Here is a 21622-nt window from a genome sequence, read left to right on the forward strand (position 1 = left end):
GGTGGGTCAGTGATGGTCAGTCTGGGGAGGCATATCCTTGGAGGAACACACAGACCTCTACAGGCTAGACAATGGTGGGCACCTTGATTGACATTAGGTATTGCAGTGAAATCCTTGGACCCATTGTCAGACCCTATGCTGGTGCAGTGGGTCCTGGGTTCCTCCTGGTGTACGACAATGCCCAGCCTCATGTGGCGAGAGTATGCAGGCAGTTCCTGGAGGATGAAGGAATTGATCCCATTGACTGGCCCCCAAGCTCACCTGACCTCAATCCAATAGAACACCTCTGCGACATTGTTTCGGTTCATCTGACGCCACGAGGTTGCACCTCAGCTTGTCCAGGAGCTCACTGATGCCCTGGTCCAGATTTGAGAGGAGATCCCCCAGGACACCATCTGTCGTCTCATTAAGAGTATGACCGTCCCCCCAAACGTTGGCAGGCATGCATACAAGCATGTGGAGGCCATACAAACTACTGAGTACGATTTGGAGTTGCTGCAATGAAATTTCGGCCAAATGGACTCGCCTGACTGCCTGCCGAATCATTTTTACCCTTTGATTTTCAGGGTGTCTTTGAGTTCAGCCCTCTGTAGGTTGATCATTTTCATTTCCATCAAACGATGTGCCATCCTTTCGTTCCTAACACATTACAATATCAGGCCATATCAATAGAAATAGCCATCATGACTTTTTTTATCCCATTAAGAACTAATGTGTTTTCAAAGTGTTCAATTTTTTTGAGTGGTTTATATTAAAGAAAGAAATTTTACGCTCAACTAGTAACCTCTTTGAGTTAGAAACCAGACAGGAGGAAGCTTGTTCATGCGTCTTTAATTTCTTCGTGAAAAGGGTAGTACTAGGGTGTTGTACTGTGTTAGCCACTATGAATGTAGTGAGAAGTCAAGCAAAATGACACCTTTAATTGGCTAACTAAAAAGATTACAATATGCAAGCTTTCAAGGCCGCTCATGCCCCTTGTATGAATGTATGACATCTATTGATTACATCTTGCCTGAAGAAGGGGCCTGAGTTGCCTCAAAGGCTTGCATATTGTAATCTTTTTAGTTAGCCAATTAAAGGTGTCATTTTGCTTGACTTCTCACTACATTCGTGAAGAAGGATAAGGAACGGTCAATATGCAAAGGCAGAGAGTCTTATTTATAGACAATAGAGTTTGCATTGCAGAGTTGAATTTAATACTTACACAATATTGGACATTTACTCCTTTTGGTTCATTAGCTTACTCACCCAACTACATACCCAAACTAAAGGTCTCATTTCACCACATTCTTGTATTTTCCAATACTTCTTGATCAATATTAAATCAATACCTTTTGTCGCACTTTCGTTACACACTTGATGTTCTCGTTTGCTGCTAACATGTGAACGCAGCTTCTCTTCTCTACTCCTCTCACGCTCTTTTCTCGAATAGCCCGCGCTTGCGTGCCGCGGTCCTCTAGATGCTAATTTGAGAGGATGGAGTTCTCGCGCGATTTACAGGCGTACGTCCGGAGGAGTGGGCGGGGTTACGCAGACAGCTGCTGCTCGTTTGGAGTCGACTGCTGCAGTGTTAAGGACGAGTGTGAGCTGTAAGTAGATATCGCCGAGAAGCGAAGAAACGTAGAAATTAATATCATTTGCTGCTTCGATTTTGCTAAAGACAATGAACATTCATTTTGTTGATGTTGCGGAGGAAGGCTGTGTTTGATGTTGGCACGTTGCGAGGCATTGCTGCTCTCTTACAAGTTGCGATATCGCACATAAAGAAGCGTGTCTTCCCGTGTCCCCTAATATTGGGTAAGGCGACCGGCGTAGCGGTGTTCTGTGTATGGTGCCAGGATGTTCTGAGTTCCGCTGCCACCCATTAGCGACCGCGGTGGAAGATTCGATGACCAGGTTTATATTGCTACCCATAACCAGGCACTCCTCCACCTCAAGTTTTATGCTCGTTTTCTCCATTTGTACTTCACCTAAATCCGCTTTTTCTCACTAGCGGGTGCGTGGTTTGCTTTAATACGAATATGCCTAGCAATAGAAGGTGTGCTGTCCAGTTTTGGGATCAATCTTCTAGCCCTCCATTTTTTGATTTTTGGACTCCTTTGGGGGGAAAAAAGCGGACTCGTACAGTAAATTGGTTATATAGCGCCCAGCATGAATGGTTGTTGCTACTGTTACATTGTTTTGCAGTTTGTTTAGCTGGATGGATGTCGTCTGTTTCAAAAGAATTTGTATTGCCTTTTCTCCTTAATGCTTATCTGAAAGAAGCAGAGAGATTAGTATAATCCTTATCAGCAAATGGACGTTTTGCGCTCAGAAACTGAAAGAGTTAAACGAGGCAGCGTGCGTATCTTTATCTAACTAGACAGCCAGTGACATTTGATTTATACTTCGCTGTCTGTTCCCCCTTCGTCAGGACATCTCCTAATCCCCTCTCTCAGTGCCTCGGAACATTAAAATGCCTGCCTGTGTGTGTGTGTTTGATGTTTGTTTTTTGTCTTGTGAAATCATGCACTCCTGTCCCTCCAGAGTTACAAATAAAAAACGAGATTTTAAGATTGACACCTTATACAGAGCAATGCACAATTGTAAGTATTGGCTTCGTTAATTTCAAAGGGACTATTGTAGTAATTATAAAATGTTTTGTACAGTTGTGCTGTGAGCACTGTGCTATATCGAGTTTTCCCACATATACAGTAAACTGTTGTGTTTATTTTGGTATTACGAAAATATTTACATGGATTCTTTAGGCTGTGCATTTATGTAATGTGTATACAATACGTGTGTGTGTATATATATTTATATTTTCATTTGGAGCACAGACTGGTGAAGTGATTTGCTCAGGGTCACACAGTGTCAGCAGAAAGATCTGAACCCACAAACTCGGGGTTTACAATCCAAAGCCTTACCATCTATCTATCTATCATATAGTGCCTCACATATCTATCTATCTATCTATCTATCTATCTATCTATCTATGCAAAAAGATTACAACACCATGTTTTTGCTCTGTAGTCTTCATCAGATGTGTTTTATTTTAAATAATGTACATATTAGGGGGCTTCATCCCCTCCAGTGCTACGCGCTGTTGTGAAGAGGGAGGGCTGAACACACCCGAAGGAGATGCGGGTGTGTTCAGACGGGACGTGAATGTCTCTTCAAAAGATCACGTTTTGTCCCCTTGATCAAAGTCTTGTCTCGTCCCAAGATTTTTTTTTTATTGTTGTATGTATGTATGTATGTATGTATGTATGTATAAATAGAACACTAGTCCCTCAGAGCAGTGTGATTGGTCAGTTTCTTTTTGGTGATGCAATGAAAGAGGAAATGCGAGTGTGAGATGCACAAGGAGCAGAAAAGGCTCACGCTGAGAGAGGTACCTCAAAAATAATGACAGAATCTGAGAATCGGGCTTTACAGTTGAAAACGGGTGATAGATTGTGCACCGGTAAAGACTCGTTCAAACACACACAGATACAGAATACATGCTGAAGGGACGCGTAGGGCAAGAGGTAGCAAATATTTTGAAATTTTCCTGTTACCTGTCTTTGAGAGATATGGATAGAGATGTGCGAGTGTATACAGGTGTGTGCAAAAGTAGGTTTACAGTTGTTCATGTGGAAATAGACTTGTAGGTTGTGATTCTTACAATAGCCTTATTAAGTTTATTAACTCAAAATAATGTCACAATGGCACAGTACACTTAGTGCACTTAATACAAAAATAAACTGTTTTGCATACTTATAACTGTAAATATGTATGTATATATGTGTATATATATATGTGTGTGTATATATATATATATATATATATATATATATATATATATATATATATATATATATATATAATAATGTGTGTATGTATAATATACAGTATCTCACAAAAGTGAGTTCACCCCTCACATTTTTGTAAATATTTTATTATCTTTTCATGGGACAACACTGAAGATATGACACTTTGCTCCAATGTACAGTAGTCCGTGTACAGCTTGTATAACGTAAATTTGCTGTCCCCTCAAAATAACTCGACACACAGCCATTAATGTCTAAACCACTGGCAACAACAGTGAGTACACCCCTAAGTGAAAAATGTCAAAATTGTGCCCAATTAGCCATTTTCCCTCCCTGGTGTCATGTGACTCATTCGTGTTACAGGGTCTCAGGTGTGTTAAATTTGGTGTTATCGCTCTCACACTCTCTCATACTGGTCACTGGAAGTTCAACATGGCACCTCATGGCAAAGAATTCTCTGAGGTTCTGAAAAAAAGAATTGTTGCTCTACATAAAGATGGCCTCGGCTATAAGAAGATTGGCAACACCCTGAAACTGAGCTGCAGCACAATGACCGAGACCATACAGCGGTTTAACAGGACAGGTTCCACTCGGAACAGGCCTCGTCATGGCCGACCAAAGAAGTTGAGTGCACGTGCTCAGCGTCATATCCAGAGGTTGTCTTTTGAAAATGGACGTATGAGTGCTGCCAGCATTGCTGCAGAGGTCAGCCTGTCAGTGCTCAGACCGTACACCCGCCGCACACTGCATCAAATTGGTCTATTGGTCTGCATGGTTGTCATCCCAGAAGGAAGCCTCTTCTAAAGATGATGCACAAGAAAGGCCGTAAACAGTTTGCTGAAGACAAACAGACTAAGGACATGGATTACTGGAACCATGTCCTGTGGTCTGATGAGACCAAGATCAACTTATTTGGTTCAGGTGGTGTCAAGCGTGTGTGGCGGCAACCAGGTGAGGAGTACAAAGACAAGTGTGTCTTGCCTACTGTCAAGCATGGTGGTGGGAGTGTCATGGTTTAGGGCTGCATGAGTGCTTTTGGCACTGGGGAGCTACAGTTCATTGAGGGAACCATGAAGGCCAACATGTACTGTGACATACTGAAGCAGAGCATGATCTCCTCCCTTCAGAAACTGGGCGGCAGGGCTGTATTCCAACATGATAACGACCCCAAACACACCTCCAAGACGACCACTGCCTTGCTAAAGAAACTAAGGGTAACACCAGACCTAAACCCTATTGAGCATCTGTGGGGCATCCTCAAACAGAAGGTGGTATCTAACATCCACCAGCTCCGTGATGTCGTCATGGAGGAGTGGAAGAGGATTCCAGTGGCAACCTGTGAAGCTCATGTGAACTCCATGCCCAAGAGAGTTAAGGCAGTGCTGGAAAATAATGGTGGCCACACAAAGTATTGACACTTTGGGCACAATTTGGACATTTTTCACTTAGGGGTGTACTCACTGTTGGTGCCAGCGGTTTAGACATTAATGGTTGTGTGTTGTTATTTTGAGAGGACAGCAAATTCACACTGTTAAACAAGCTGTACACGGACTACTGTACATTGGAGCAAAGTGTCATATCTTCACTGTTGTCCCATGAAAAGATATAATAAGATATTTACAAAAATGTGAGGGGTGTATTCACTTTTGTGAGATACTGTATGTACAGGATATACTCGGATGTGCTTTATTTATTTTTTCATTTATTTTTTTAATTAGATGGTCCTGTTTTGGTGGTCAACTTTTCTTGGATGACTTTTTGTTGCACGAGTCAATCCCATCTTGAATTGGCACTGGCTGATTCTGGTAAGTTCACTTTCTGTCAGCATTTGAAAATTCTACCAATTTAAAAAAAAAAAAAAAAAAAAGATTCCCGCCGTATCATCTGTTCCTACTAAGGTTGTCAAAAGTATCAATTTCAGTAAGTGTCTGTAACATTTTAAAAATTGTTTCAGAACTCATTTTTCATTTTTTCTTTTGACTGTTGAGCCTCGTAGGTCACCACTGTTTTACGGCTCGAGTTGCCTCCCTGTGGTTTTTTTTTTTTTTTTTTTTTTTTTTTTTTTTTTTTTTTTAATTTCTGAATTATGGAAACATCAGTGCATACAGTGGAACCTCGGTACACGTACAAATCGGTTTACGACTAAAAAGTTCGCCAAACTTTTGCCTCAGTTCACGACCACACACTTGGTATACGAACAAGCCAGTTTCCCTTTCGGTTTGTGCGCGCCGATGATTTCCGCACATGTTGCATTGTTCTCGGTCAGACGTGCGTGCGTGCTTTCGCTGTGAACTCTTTGTGCTCTGTTTCATGTCCCTTCCGATTTGTACGCGCCGATTACTGTATTTAAGCACATGTTCAGCCTCTCCCTGTTCATTGTTCTCAGTCAGATGTGCGTTCTTTACCTGTGAACTCTTCGTACTCTACAGTATTTCATGTGCTTTTGCAGTTAACCATGGCTTCTAAGCACTGTAACCTCCTCTCCACCCAGTTCCTCCTCACTTCATGCCAGAACTCGACTCATGCAACGTTAGTTTTCTTGGTGGTGTATGGTTAGTTTTTGTATTACAGATTTTTCAAATGTTCATTTTTCGGTTCGTAGCATGAATTGTTGCAATGTTACTTTTCTTGGTTGTTTATTAAGTTACGGATTTTTCAAATGTTCATTTTTTTTTTTTTCCCCCTGCGATCGGGTTGTAAGGCTATCAGCGCGAACTGCTGCAATGTTACTTTCTTGGTTACTTGTGGTTGGTTTTTAAATAAAGTTTGGATTTGTTCAAATGTTCCTTTTTGTTTTCCCCTGTGCTTAAAACTCATTTAAAAAAAAAAAAAAAAAAGGGTTGTAAGGCTATGGTGTGAACTGCTGCAATGTTAGTTTTCTCTGTTGTTCAAGGTTTTCTCAGTGTTATTCAATGTTTTTACATTTAGTTTACTATTACGATGTGCATTCTATGGTGTAATTAACTATATTTTTGTGCTTAAAAAATCTCTAAAAAAATATATTTACATACAGTTCGTACCGTCTGGAATGGATTAATTGTATTTACATACGATCCTATGGGGGAAATTGCTTCGGTTCACGACCAGAGTTTTGGAACAAATTATGGTCGTGAATAGAGGTTCCACTGTACCTGAAAACTGTTTTGTCTGAAATAGGGATGTGACGTCGATTGTTTTGTTTTTTTTTTACAGGTTAAATTTTTTTTTTTTTTCCATAGTTTGTTTACGTTTAATGCATTAAGACGGGTCTGCAATTAACTCTTTCAGGGCGGATGTCGACTTTGGTCGAAAGAAGTGGTTGACGGTGGTAATCAACTGTAAACGGTGACGAAACCCACCGTTATGTTTTAGTTGGACTCTCTTTGCTAGAAGGAAAGTCCTCTTCATTGGTTTGACTGAGATTCACTGCGCACGTGTGAGTGACGAGGAGCAAACAGCCAAAATAGCATGGACAGCTGGCGAGAGATTAAAGCGAACACATAAAGTTGAATACTCTGTAGGTGACGTTTTGCATATGATTGCTGAATTGGACTTGTCGGTCTCCAATTTTGATACAAGTGATTGAAAATTAATGTGGGGGTCCCAGTTCGTGCAGCTTATGGCAACATTCGCCTGGGACTAGAAATGGATGGAAGCCTGCAAAGGCCCAAGTAATGAAAGGGCAGCAGAGAAGAAGCTCTAAAGGGGGGGTTTTAATATTCCAAAATACACTAAAACAAATGTTACTGGCAAGTCCAGACAGAAGTCTGACAGCTGTTGGGTAGAGGATGATGCAAACTCAAACACCTCACCACTGTATGTAACGGAATGAACGGATGGTCTGTTCTTTTCAATGAAACGATAGCCGTGTTTGGTATGATTAAATCTCGTTTTTGTTGGTTTGTTTTTTTTTTTTTTTTCCTGATGCTTCCTTTTCTTCCTTCCTTCCTTTGATATGCTCAGTCCTTTCTTTTAATATATGCACATCCTTGTGGTTTATAGAGGGAAGCTCTTCTTCTGGTATGTATAGATAGAACTTTATTTGTCCCCAGGGGTTAATTTGGCTTTTTATAGAAACTCCTGAAGTAAAAACATTAACAGATAAGTACAATAGCATACAAAAGTTTGGGCCCCCCTTGCTTAAAATGTCTGTTAATGCAAATAGTTAAGTGAGCAGAAGATGAACTGATGGCGCATTTCTTTAGTATTTTAAGCAAAATTACATTTTTTTTACATTTTTTTTATTGATTTTATTGAAATCACACAACATTCCATACAAATGCATCAATTTTACCCCTCAAAATTACATTTTTACTTCCATCATTTGCAGGTTACAAAAATGAGAAGGGCCTGATGCAAAACTTTGGGCACCCAACGTGGTCAGTACTTATCGTATATACTCGCGGATAAGTCGGGACATGATTTTATCGTATGATTTCAGGTATTTTATAATGTCGGTCGAATGCAGAAAACTCACGCTATTGGTCCAAGAGATTACAATATGCTAACACCCACCTGAGAGAGTAACTTTTTATAATTTTAAACACTTCAGTCAGGTCTCCTCTTAATCTTCTTTTGCTTAAACTGTAAAGGCTCAGCTCTTTTAATCTTTCCTCATAACTCATCCCCTGTAATCTTGAATCAGCCTCATCGCTCTTCTCTGGACTTTCTCTAGTGCTGCTATGTCCCTTTTGTAGCATGGAGACCAAAACTGCACACAGGACTCCAGATGAGGCCTCACCAGTGTGTTATAAAGCTCGATGAAATCATTTTAATGTCATTGTCTTGATCCACTGGACTAATTCCCTTCATAATTGTAAACACTTCACTCAGGTCTCCTCTTCATCTCCTGTAAAGGCTCAGCTTTTTTAATCTTTCTTCATAATTCAAGCCCTGTAGCCCTGAATCAGCCGAGTTGCTCTTCTCTGGATTTTTTCTAGTGCTGCCATGTCCTTTTTGTAACCTGGAAACCTTCTGCTCCTTTCCTTTTTTCACTATACAATTATACAAAACAAAAACAAGACACTAATGTTGCATAAAATGCTGAAAAGTAATGCCATCTTGAACTTTAGGCCTTTTGGCGATCAGTTCATTTTCTGCTTACTTAACTATTGTCACAGACTGCTGGGTTCCTTCTCTGGCCAGGATGCCTCTTCATGGAGAGGACCGGGGAAGCAAGCATGGGTAGAACAGTACCTCCCCTGGGACGTCAGATGGCAGGACCCATGGGTTGCAATGGTGCCTCAGATTCCCACAGGGCTTCATGGGAGTGGGAGTCATCTACAGCCCTGTTGGGATCCTTGGGTGGATTTTACGACACACCCGGAAGTGCTGCCGGAAGTAGGTCAGTGAACACCTGGAGCACTTCTGGGGGCGTTGTAAAAGGAGCCCGCAGTCACTACTCCAGGAGCCAGAGTCGGGAGGAGGGAGACAAAGCTGGCTGAGGAGGATTGGAGGAGAAAGAGAAAAGACTAAGAGTTAAAGAAAGTATTGTGCAGCATTGTGCTTTGGACTTTGTTGTGGCTTGTAGGAAAAGGGAAGAGGTTACCCACAGGTGAAGAAAGAAAATAAAAACATTTATTTATCAGTGTGCCTCCTACGTCTGTCTGTGTCGGGTTAAGCGCCATCTTTGTCCCACTATTCACAATCACAGACATTTTAAGAAAGGGGGCCCAAACTTTTGCATGCAAATCTATATATATAAAAATGGAATGGGTGGGTCGTCGGGTGGGCCTTTTTTTCATTCCGTCGTTTTTTCGACGTTTTGAAAATGTAGAATGATTATTTGATTTTTTTGTTTTTATTTGATCGTGTCTATGTAGCCGCCGTCGTAATAAAGTATCGCTAAAATCGTCATTTATCGTAATTTATTTTTGACGTATAACGTCGCCGTCGTCGAGGTCAGTGATACCACTGCAAAAAATCTGCTTACGGTTGAAAGACACGCCCTACTCACTGGACAGTTAAAAACACCAATCAAACTAACGATGACATCAAGTATTACCCAATCAAAAGTAGGAAAGGAGGCATCTTCATAAAATGCGTGTGGGATGATTTGCATGAGACGCTGCTTTAAAAAAAAAAAATTATAAAAAAAATACGGGATAAATCCCGTCCAGTATTGATTCAAAACGGGACGCGCAATTTCATTCTCAAACGCGGCACGATTCCGTATTTTAAAGGACGGGTGGCAACCCTACAGTGCCAGGTGACCACCCATACAATCACATTGTGATTCAGACTAGGAATGCAATGAATGTAATTACCCCGATCTACATACAAGGCGAAAGTCTTGCAACATTCAAAGATGATGGTTTGGGATAAGTACACCATACAACATAAAAGAGCTTATGAAGCCTTGAACCGAAAAAAGCAACATCTCAGAGATCGTAAAAAAAAAATAGGAGCTAATGTCGTTTTACTCGCTGTAGATTTTAGTCAAACATTACCAGTTATTTCACGAGGGAGACCAGCACATCAACTCAACGCGTGTTTAAAATCCATGCTTCTCCCACGCTCGGTTATATGTCGCGTGTTCTCGGGTAGGTGCACCAAAAAATGTATACATTTAAGCATGTAATGGGCAAACAAAAAATGAGGTATACCCGAAGGCACAGCAGTAGTACTTAATGTAACTTTACTTCTTAAATGTTAATGTTTTACTGTTTAATAATTTATACGCTTCTTATATGTTGTTCAAATTCTTTTATCAAAATACCACTGACAGCGCAATGCACGATAACATCGAGTGAATACACCATACGCATCCGCCCACGGCTGCCCTGCTGTGCGCAGATAGGACTTGATTGTACAATAAAATAAAATAAAGATAAAAAGACTAAAACAATCATCACCCATAAAGCGGATAGTAGACGTGACGTACTATATGTGTACCACATTTCAAGTGTATAGGTGCAACGGTTTGCGAGCTACAGGTCATTTAAAATCCTGGACAGACACACAAATTGCCACGGTAGCAAATTACAGAAGAAGATTTTACTGTTTAATAATTTATATTTATATGAAATGTGCTTCTTATATATTACTTCATATTCTCATATGATAATGATGTTAATGTTTATATTGATTTCTGTGTTATTAAAACTGCATGTATGTGTCTATATGTATATATATATATATACGAGCTGTATATACCCGGCGTTGCCCGGGGCAGAAGTAACCTAATCGGTCAAACACTTACATATATACCAAAGTAAACCTAATCGGTTAAACAGCTTCATATATACAGAAGCGAACCTAATTGGTCAAACAGTTATGAATGTGCAGAATGATTTTACAAACATTATGCGTGTTAACAATCATTAAAAAGAAAAGATTGAGGAACTGTTCTTCTATATGTGATGAAGCCACTAATAAGGCAGATTTTTTTCAGGACCCAGCTGTTTCATAACTAAACTACTGCCACCCCAAAGTAATGCCTAATAGTGGTTTTTGGGGTAGCTGTGGAATAAAAAGGGTGTTTTTTAGTCAGTAAGAATCTGACAGTACCCTTCAGTACGGGCTGAAGGGTGCCTATGTAAGGTTTTACATCCTTCCCGTATGGAAAAAAAAACATACTAAACTTTTTTTTCATCATTACAGATGATCTCAGTCAAATCGAAGTACGCATTCTCAATTTATTTTTATCTAATTTTTACTTTTTCACAAAGCCATCCCATGCCAATTTGTATGAATAAACTTTTGCTACAGAGTTAGCAAAAGTTTATTCATGCACATATTTTAATACGGATAATCTATCTCTAATCAAGGTTCTCATTTTCATTCTAATTTAAAATAATAATAGATACTCATTTTTTTTCTTCTGTTTTAGAAAAACCAATCTATGCCACCTACGTCTTCGTCAAGTCAGCTTCATCCAGCTTCATCACATATAGAAGAAGAGTTCCTCAATCTTTTCTTTTTAATGATTGTTAACACGCATAATCTTTGTAAAATTATTCTGCACATGCATAACTGTTTGACCAATTAGGTTCGCTTCTGTATATATGAAGCTGTTTCATCGATTAGGTTTGCTTTTGTATTTATGTAACTGTTTGACCAATTACGTTTGCTTATGTATATAGATTAGCTGTTTGTCCGATTAGGTTCGCTTCTGTATATATGAAGCTGTTTAACTGATTAGATATACTTTGGTATATATGTAAGTGTTTGACCGATTAGGTTACTTCTGCCCCGGGCAACGCCGGGTATATACAGCTCGTAAGTAAATAAATGTATAACCACACTTTGGCCAGAACTCACACTGGAATGACTTTAAAGCAAGAAAATACAAGAGAAAGAAATATGTTATACAACAAAAAGATCAGATAAACTCAACGCTTTTAAACACTGAAGAAACATGAATGAGATTTTAGCCCCGCTACAAGCGTACATTTAGATCCCTGCAGTTTATCATTTTGCAGGCTTTTTCGGGTTCCATGCTGGATGACCTTGTACTGGTAAAAAGCAGACATACTGTAGGTCTGGTGTGCTATGGGTGTTTATTTTGGTTCTGTTGGAGAAAGTTTAATTTTAATGAAACCAAAGGCACCCCCCTGTATAATTACATGGATACTTAACCAGACAATGTGAACTGTCGTGATGGCAGAGAGGATTACAATGTCCTGTCATTTTCAAACCTGCTAAGTTCAGACCAGGGTCACAGGGGGCACTGGAACCTATCCCAGCTGGCATAGGGCATAAGTCTGGAGCAAACCCTGGACAGGGGGTCAGTCCATTCCAGGGCAAATACACACCCTAGGGCCAATTTAGTGTCATTATCTCCATAATCTCCTCTCTTTGGACCACCCTTTCCAACACTCCAGTCCCAGAACTTCATTAAGAGAAAATTGACTTCATTGGGCCTGAGAATCGCCTGCATTTCTTAAGTCACGGACTTCAAAAGGTATTGACGGTGCGTCAGATACACTGGCCGACTATCCACACTGGTGTGTCCATGCTCATCAGAGATCACTCCTCCACACAGCTAGAAAGGTAGTCTACAGGTAGAAACAGGCCTAGGGATTATATGGCTGCACTAAGTAAGCAGATGAAACCCAACAGAGGAATCACAAACACCTGAGATGCCAATTGTCTCAAACATTATAGTGCCCTGAAATGGGGGGGCATGTAGAAAAAGTATCGTGTGACCGAAATGTATAAAATTCCCCTTAAATGAAAGTCTGCAATGTGCACTTTAATCACATCTGAAATGTTTGATTTGTAATTTTAAACTATGAATCAGAGGGGGAAATCAAGGAGAAATGTGTTTTTGTCCCAAACATTATGGAGGGCACTGTATGTCAGGGCAGCAATGAGCTTTGTAATGCAAAAAAACACACAATCAGAAATTAAGACGAGATTTGAATTTATTGTGGGTTTTCTGAAACCATCCCGGGGTCCAAACTATAAATAAACCATAATTAACATTTGGTTAAATGGCCCTGAGCACATTTCATCTCAGACGCTTCTGGTAGCCATCAGACAGGCTCTGGCAGAATTCTGGTTGAATATTTGTCCACTCTTCTTGGCCAAATTGGTGGAGTTCAGCCCAATTTGATGGTTTCCTGAACGGACTTCTAAGCACAGTCCTCATGTTTTCAATAGGGTTGAGGCCAGGACTTTGGGAAGGCCATTTAATGTTAGCCTGATTTAGCCGTTCCAAAACCAACTTTGATGTGTATTTAAGGTCCTTGTCCTGTTGGAACCCCTGATTGTGTCCATTAATGGATTGGCACCCCGTCCAGGGTTTTGTGTTCAATACAACAAAAGTCGTTTGTGCATATCTCTCATGAATCACTGATGGCAGGTTAATTGAAAGAAAAGACAATAAATAAAGCTAGTGAGGCCTGAGGAAATTGAGTGGAAGGCGCTCAAGGATGTAGCTAGGAGTTTTCTTGATATCTGTAGAGTACCCAACTGCCACAGCGGTGCCACAGCAAAAATGTTTTTAGTTCTTCAAAGACTCCTCCACATGAAGCTTCCAGAAAGAACCTTTTATTTATTTAGATCCATTACAGGTTCCATACAGTAAATAACTGTAATTAGATGGTAACTAATTTGTAAAGTACCAATGGGTTATGATTTTAAACGGACTGTTGTGGCATCCAAATCTTACATTGTGGGACTTGAGCATGACCCAGAAGTGCTTCCAACGGACCATTTCCTAACACCAGAAGTGTTCTCCCCACCTTGGTGAGTCGGAATCGGGAGACAGAGGACAGCACTTGCTTGGAGGAAGAGGAGTTGGACAGAACAGGGTGAAGACTTTTATTCTTATTGTTGTGGTGTGCTGTGTGGGATGATCCAGATCCTAGAAGGGTCTGTAAAGTTACTAGAAAGAATAAAAATATATATATTTGTATTTGAATCCATAATAATAATTCTTTGCATTTATATAGCACTTTTCTCACTACTCAAAGCGCTCAGCAATTGCAGGATAAGGGCCTCGCTCATGGGCCCAACAGAGCAGAGTCCCTATTGGCATTTACGGGATTCGAACCGGCAACGTTCCGATTCCCAGTGCAGATCCCTAGCCTCAGAGCCACCACTCCGCCTTATCCATGACTGTTATGTTGAGAGTAGGGAGGTTGCTGTGCCTCCCTGGAGGTCACATATTTTATTAATGTACTTCCTAAATTTTGAAATGTAAATAGAAAATCGTAACAGTTTGAAGAACAGAAATAATCATCCGAATGGGTTTTGAGGCATTTCAATTTGCAGGATTAATTTAACCACAGCAATATGGATATGAAGTGTATAAGAAGGGTCTTGACATTGGCTTCCTGAGAGGTAGTTTTCAGTTTATTAAAGAATATGTACACCAAGAGTGGGTATAAAAGTAGTTAATGGTGTAAAGTGTAAATTCTTGGAAGAAATGTCAGTAAATGTGACTACAGTTTACCGTAAGTATGTGACCCAATTCTGAAAATTTAGAATTGTCTAAACCACAGCAAGCACTTTTGGCGGAAGCTTAAAACCTTAAACACACAAGGAAATTGCCCACTTCAGATCGGTTAGTGAGACATCATTGTGTAGAGCATTTATTGAGAAATCCATCCTTCCACCCACCCACCCACTTTCTGAATCTGCTTCATTGAATGTGGGGTTATGGATTCGTTGAAAGACTCACTCTATAGAGTGGTAGATACAAGTGCTCAACATGTCAACATTTTTCTCATTAAATATGTTTCCAGTGCAGCTGAGCACGTGAAATTTAGACCAGCCATTGGTATTCATTGGAATTGTAACATTCCAATCCATGAAAAAGTTGTGTGCAATGACAAAGGAACAAAGTATGGATAACAGTAAGAAAAGCACTAAAGCGGTCAATTTCACTAATGAGTAAATCCAAAAAGTAAAGGTAATTTGAAAATAATGAGATAACCACGATGGATGAATAGACAGAAGTTTATTTGTCCCCAGTATGAAATTTGGATAGAATCTGATGCAATGCAACATGTTTGTGATGGCTCTGCGCTCTGCCGTTAGTTTACTTGAAGCCAACGTCAAATGATCACGGACTCTCCACTGCGGGATCCCACCATTTGTTGAAAAACGCACCCTAGTGATGTTTCTTTGGGCAGAGGGAGTGTAATCTGCTGAAATGCACCAAAGGATGTTGTTTCAAGTCAGAGTGAACTTTATTGTCATCTCATCCATATACAAGTATAGAGATAGACGAAATTGTGAAGCTCAGGGTCCACAGTGTAACAACATGACGTGCAAATAATAAATTAAAAATTTTAATTTAAAATTAAAACAGAACCAAGACATTGTGCAAAGATGAGACAAAGAAGTAGCAGCAATATTGATGTGTAAGATATAGATAATACAGAAATTATTATATTACATATTATTTATTTATCAGTGTATGCTAATAGTTGTTTAAGACATGTGTAAACAATGACAGGTCAGAATGTTTCACAGCAGAAGGATAACAAGAGTTTCAAAATACTTAAAGGTCAGTATGAGATTTTCAGTTCTTTTCTACCTGCACTCTCGTCTTTGCAGGACAGTGGCTTGCATGCATAAAGTTCTGTTTTTAGAGGTGGTTGAGGCTGTGTGGAAGGTCCCAGGGGGCAGCCTGGTGTTAAGGAGTCTGACAGCTTGGGGGTAAAAACTCTCCTGCAGCCTGGCAAATCTGGCTTTGACGCTGCAGTATCTTCTCTTGGATGGCAGAAGTGTGAAAAGTCCTTGTGAGGGGTGTAAGGGGTCCTGCACAATGCTGCAGGCCTTGCGGACACTGCGTTTGTAAAATATGTCCTGTAGTGAAATGGAGAGGCACCCCAATAATGTTCTCTGTTGTCTTCACTATCCTTTGCAGGCGCTTGCGGTCGGATATGTTGCAGTTGCCATACCAGACAGTGATGCAGCTGGTCAGAACACTCTCAATGGTGCCTCTGTAGAACATGGTGAGGATGGAAGGGGGGAGACTTGCTCGCTTCAGCCACCTCAGGAAGTGTAGACTCTGATGGGCTTTCTTGATTAGTGATGAGGTGTTATGTGTCCACGTAAGTTCCTCGGTTATGTGCACACCGAGGAACTTGGTACTCCTAAAAGTCTCCACATCTAAACCGTTGATGCTGAGTGGGATGTGGGCAGTACGTGATTTTCTGAAGTCCACAATTGTCTCTTTTGTCTTGTCGACATTGAGAGATAGATTGTTGTCTTCACACCATGCGGACAGCCGTTCCACCTCATCTCTGTATGCCGTTTCATCATCCCTGCTTATCAGTCCCAGCACTGTTTTATCATCCACAAACTTGATGATGTGGTTGGTGTTGTGCGTGGCTGTGCATTCGTGAGTCAGCAGGGTGAAGAGCAGTGGACTACACACACAGCCCTGTGGAGCTCCAGTGCTCAGTGTGATGATGCTAGAAGTGTTGTAGCCCATCCAAACTGACTGGGGCCTCTCTGCCAAGAACTCCAGGATCCAATTGCAGAGGGTGGTGTTCAGTTCCAACCTGCTCAGTTTTACAACCAGCTTTTGAAGGATGATTGTGTTGAAGGCAGAGCTAAAGTCTATGAATAGCATCCTGACATATGTGTCTTTTCTATCCAGATGTGTCAGGGAGAGGTGAAGGGCAGAGCATATGGCATCCTCAGTTGACCTGTTTGAGCTGTATGCAAACTCAAGGGAGGCAGGGAGATTATGTGTGACATGACTAACCTTTTGAAGCACTTCATTATGATTAGCGTGAGTGCAACTGGTCGGTAGTCATTCAGGCATGTCACTGATGATTTCTTCTGCACTGGTATGATGGTGGTCGACTTGAAGCATGCTGGGACTGACGACTGGCTCAGAGATGTGCTGAAGATGTCTGTGAGGACACCAGCCAGTTGACTGGCACATTCTTTGAGCACACGACCAGGTATGTTGTCAGGTCCTGCAGCCTTGCGTGGATTGACTCTGGATAGAGTCCTCTTCATGTCAGTTATGGAGAGACAAATTACCTAGTCAGTGGAGGGAGGTGTTGCTTTTCTCGCAGGCTCTTTGATCTGCACCTCAAACCGTGCAAAGAAGTTGTTCAGCTCATCTGGAAGGGAGGCATCACCATCGCTGCTGTGTGGGTTGGGCTTGTAGTTTGTAATTGTCTGAACGCCCTGCCACATATGACATGTGTCTCTGGTGCTGCTGCTGCTGAAATTGTTTGTTGATCCTCTGCGCGTATGCCCGCTTAGCTCTCTTTATAGCGTGAGACAGGTTGGCTCTGGTCATCCTGAGGACGGCCTTGTCTCCAGATCTGAAGGCTGCATTTCTGATCTTGAGCAGCTTGTGCACTTCTCTTGTTATCCAGGGCTTTTGGTTGGCTCTTGTGGTAACATCCTTGGTAACAGTAACATCCTCTATGCATTTGGAGATGTAGCCAGTCACAGAGTTTGTGTACTCCTCCAGATTGATGGAGTCACCATCCATAGCAGCGTCTCTGAAAATGTCCCAGTCTGTCAATTCAAAGCAGTCTTGGAGAGCTGAAACAGCACCAACCTGCCACACTCTGATGCTCTTGTGGGCTGGTTTAGTGCACTTTAGCAGGGACTTGTATGCAGGGACCATTAAAACGCTGATATGATCTGAACAGCCGAGGTGGGGTTGGGGTAGGGCTTTGTTGGCATCAGGAGCGCTCGTGTAAACATTGTCCAGACAGCTTCCCCTTCTAGTAGCAAAGTTCACATTCTGGAAGAATTTTGGGAGAAACGAGTTCTGCTAGCGCCTGGTTAGCATTTGTGCTAGGCGGGAGGTAGACAGCAACCACCAGCACGCAACTGTATTCCCTCGGCAGGTAGAAAGGCAGACACCTTACTGATAAAACCTCTGTCAGCGGGGAACAGTGTTGCGCAACTGAGTCAGTGTTTGTACACCACTCACTGTTCACAGTACGGGAGTGAAAATGGCAGGACTTGATGAAAAGTTTATGAATGGATAGAAGAGTGTAAAACGGGAAGCTCGATGTGATCATTCATCAGCATCTCACACACAAGCCCAGATCAGCGTGACAAACACCTCCATCATAGAAGAGTAATGGATTACGTTGTCTGTGGTTGCTGCATATTTGGATATCCACTGTGGATCTGCATGTGCCATAGTGTGTGACAATTCTGGGTACCGTAAAGTTTGTACATAATGGGTACATAAAAATCTGCACTAGCTAACATCCTTCAGTGAATTTCAGCTCCTTTCACTCTCTGCCCAACGAAATCTTATAATGGTGCATAATGGTTTTGTCATTTAGTAGTGTTGTGGAGAAGTCTTCAGAAAGGCAGTCAGAATTTAGACTTTATTGCAGAGCACAGAAAAGCCAAGCAAAATGACACCTTTTATTGGCTAACTAAAAAGATTACAATATGCAAGCTTTCGTGGCAACTCAGGCCCCTTACATCTTGCCTGAAGAAGGGGCCTGAGTTGCCTCGAAAGCTTGCATATTGTAATCTTTTTAGTTAGCCAATAAAAGGTGTCATTTTGCTTGGCTTTTCTCTACATTCATAATGGCTAACACGGTACAACACCCTAGTATTGCAGAGCACATAAAGCTGTCTCCGTTCATGAAATGAGCCCAGTGGGTTGGGCATGGGTCACATTTATTTCAGTTCTAACCACAGTACCATGCTTGTTTTGTACATTTTCTGACCAATCATTTTACATGTTCTGCCATAACAGTGACTCCATGCTGTACCTGCTTTTTTAACAATTACCTCGCCTTTTAAATTTCTTTCACCTAATAATCCTTAATCTTTTCATAACAATCATTAGGACTCAATGGTTCTACTTGCCGCCTGGCCCAGAGGTGATCATCACCTGATCATGTTTTACATTCCTTGCATTCCTTATTTTGAGCTAACAAAAACTGGTGGCCTTTTAATTGACCAGTCCTCTTCATCATTAAGTTGGAACCAGAATGGCCCACATATGCAAAACTGAACAGTTCAATTATTAATTGCTTGTTGCACCAGCATCCCTTAAAACTAAAATCATAGGCGTCAGCACGTAACTTCACTGGTAAGGGCTAAGCTGCTGGAGCTGGAAATGGACAGGTGGCCTTGAGCCGGCAAGCACAATGCTAGAGCCTTTATTAGTCAACTCTTAAATTTTTATATTGCTCAAAGCCAGCTGATATAATATGTTTTGCTTTACCTTGATTAATTAAGGTATTGATTGTAGCAGGAATATGGCTGTCTGTGCCCTTGCCGAGAAACAGCCAGCAGGATAGTGTGGTGAAGTGAGTGAGGGGTCCGAGTCAACGCAGGAATTTTAATTTATAAAATCAGTGTGGCTGAGCTCAGTCTTGTGTGTGTTTGTGGGAGTGCTTTGCTGCAAAGCTTACTGGTTACATGCGGGTGCTATCAGTTCAGCTGTTACCCAGTGATACCCTGTGGGTTGTTGGGCAGAGCACCTGTGCCCACAAAGTACAAAAAGAGACAGGGTTGTATGTGAAGAGAGAAGCAAATTTGAGGAGTTAAGAAGACAAAAATGAAAGAGCCGAATGGGTTAGGAGTCATGGTGGGAGGAAGTGGTCAGGAGAAATGTCGCAGTGGAGTTGCATGAGGAGGTAGGGACGTAGATCGACTGGTAAATTGAGAGCTTTGCCTTCTGGGGATTGAATACTTTTGCACACCACTTTAAAGTCTAACCTAGTGACATGCAAATCAGCTTTTGAAAAGGCCGATGCTTTCTTACGGAGTTAAAGGAAAACCGACTGCACAGCTGGGGTCTTCCCAGTGGAGCACAGCTTAGCACCGGGACCTGCTCCTGGTCAGAGTACACAATCTTTAGCTTAAGTGCAATGTGGTTAAATTAATTTTTTTTCTGACTAACCATATAAACCGTAAGTTTAAGTGATGTACGGTATGTCTACGATTTTCACGTCAGTTACTTAGTAACTAATATACAACCAACATGAAAAAATGATGTAAAACTTTTTTTTCCCTACAGAATTATAAGGGCAACACTTGGCATTGTTGTTAACACAGACTTAAAAATCTTTACTGACTTAATGTATGGCAAGATGAACCTTTTCTGATTGTTTTTCATTTTGCACAAACCATACTTAACATTAACACAAATGGCTTATAAATTATGTACTACACCATAAAGAGCAGTGCTAAAGTACTTTGTGACCTCAGCCGTATTTATTTCATCCGTCCTGTGGAGTTTACTTTGTGGTGGAATATTAAAAAGCATAATGGATACTAAGAAAGCCCCCCACTCCTCTGCACTTGCTTGGTTTAGTTCTTTTTTTATTGTAACGTTTGCAGCAGTGGTGTTGGTGTGGAGCTGCAGGTTCATCTCCAACTTTCATAAAACCAAACTCTCAAATGTTTAGTAGTCCTTCCCACAAAAGCCTTTCCCACCTCCACCCTTCAGTATCAAACTAAAAAGTTGGAGTCCAGGGTGTGGCGTGTAGATGGGTGCAGAATTGACACAGGAAGCAGAGGGTGATGGTGTGAGGAACCTCATCAGAATTGGCCAATGTTAAGAATGGTGTTCCACAGGGGTCAGTGCTAGGGCCGCTGCCATTTTTAATTAATAGAAATGACTAGCCATCCCCTACGGCTTCACCCACGTATTAGTGAAACAGGACAGTGAGGAGGGCCCTGCCTGGCTGTCTACTCCTGACGTCACACTTCCCCCTCCCCTCGGCCCACAGCCGCTGTCTCGGATTAGCATGAATATATCACTCCTGCAAGCAAACTATGATTCTTAGCACACTGAGAGAAGTCGCAAAATCAACCGGAATGTTCAAGCAAATTATAGAAAAAAAAAAAAAAATCTGTTAAGTAGTTCTCTCGTTTGCTAACTAAGCGGAGTTAACGTTACGCCACGAGGCAGACACATGAATGAGGAGGGCCCCTCAGCCTGATGAGTCTGTGTTGGATTCACGCTAATAAATCAGTACAGTAAGCGAACTGTGATACTTAGTGCGATGAGAAAGCTGCAAAATCAATGGGATGTTCAAGCAAATTATAGAACGGGTCTAAAAAAACGTGCTTGGACCACGAAATTTTTACAACCGTTTCTTAACGAGCACCCATGGGCCAAGGGTAACCTACAGTGCATCCGGAAAGTATTCACATCACTTTTTCCACATTTTGTTATGTTACAGCCTTATTCCAAAATGGATTAAATTCATTTTTTCCCTCCGAATTCTACACACAACACCCCATAATGACAACGTGAAAAAAGTTTACTTGAAGTTTTTGCAAATTTATTAAAAATAACAAAACTTAGAAATCACATGTACATAAGTATTCACAGCCTTTGACATGAAGTTCAAAATTGAGCTCAGGTGCATCCTGTTTCCCCTGATCATCCTTGAGATGTTTCTGCAGCTTCATTGGAGTCCACCTGTCTATAG

General features: G+C 41.3%; 1 protein-coding gene across 1 annotated transcript in view; it reads left to right on the forward strand.

Annotated features, from left to right (window-relative positions):
* The first annotated feature begins 1512 nt into the window (after positions 1-1512).
* The window catches only part of pomgnt2 (protein O-linked mannose N-acetylglucosaminyltransferase 2 (beta 1,4-)), a 71525-nt gene continuing 51415 nt past the window's right edge, over positions 1513-21622 (forward strand). Inside the window, exons 1-2 of the mRNA XM_028791574.2 lie at positions 1513-1589; positions 5510-5596. The gene's annotated coding sequence lies outside the window, so the exon portion shown is untranslated. The remainder of the gene's footprint in view (positions 1590-5509; positions 5597-21622) is intronic.

Source organism: Erpetoichthys calabaricus, chromosome 13, assembly GCF_900747795.2.
Source record: "Erpetoichthys calabaricus chromosome 13, fErpCal1.3, whole genome shotgun sequence".
In the NCBI taxonomy this organism is placed as follows: domain Eukaryota; kingdom Metazoa; phylum Chordata; class Cladistia; order Polypteriformes; family Polypteridae; genus Erpetoichthys; species Erpetoichthys calabaricus.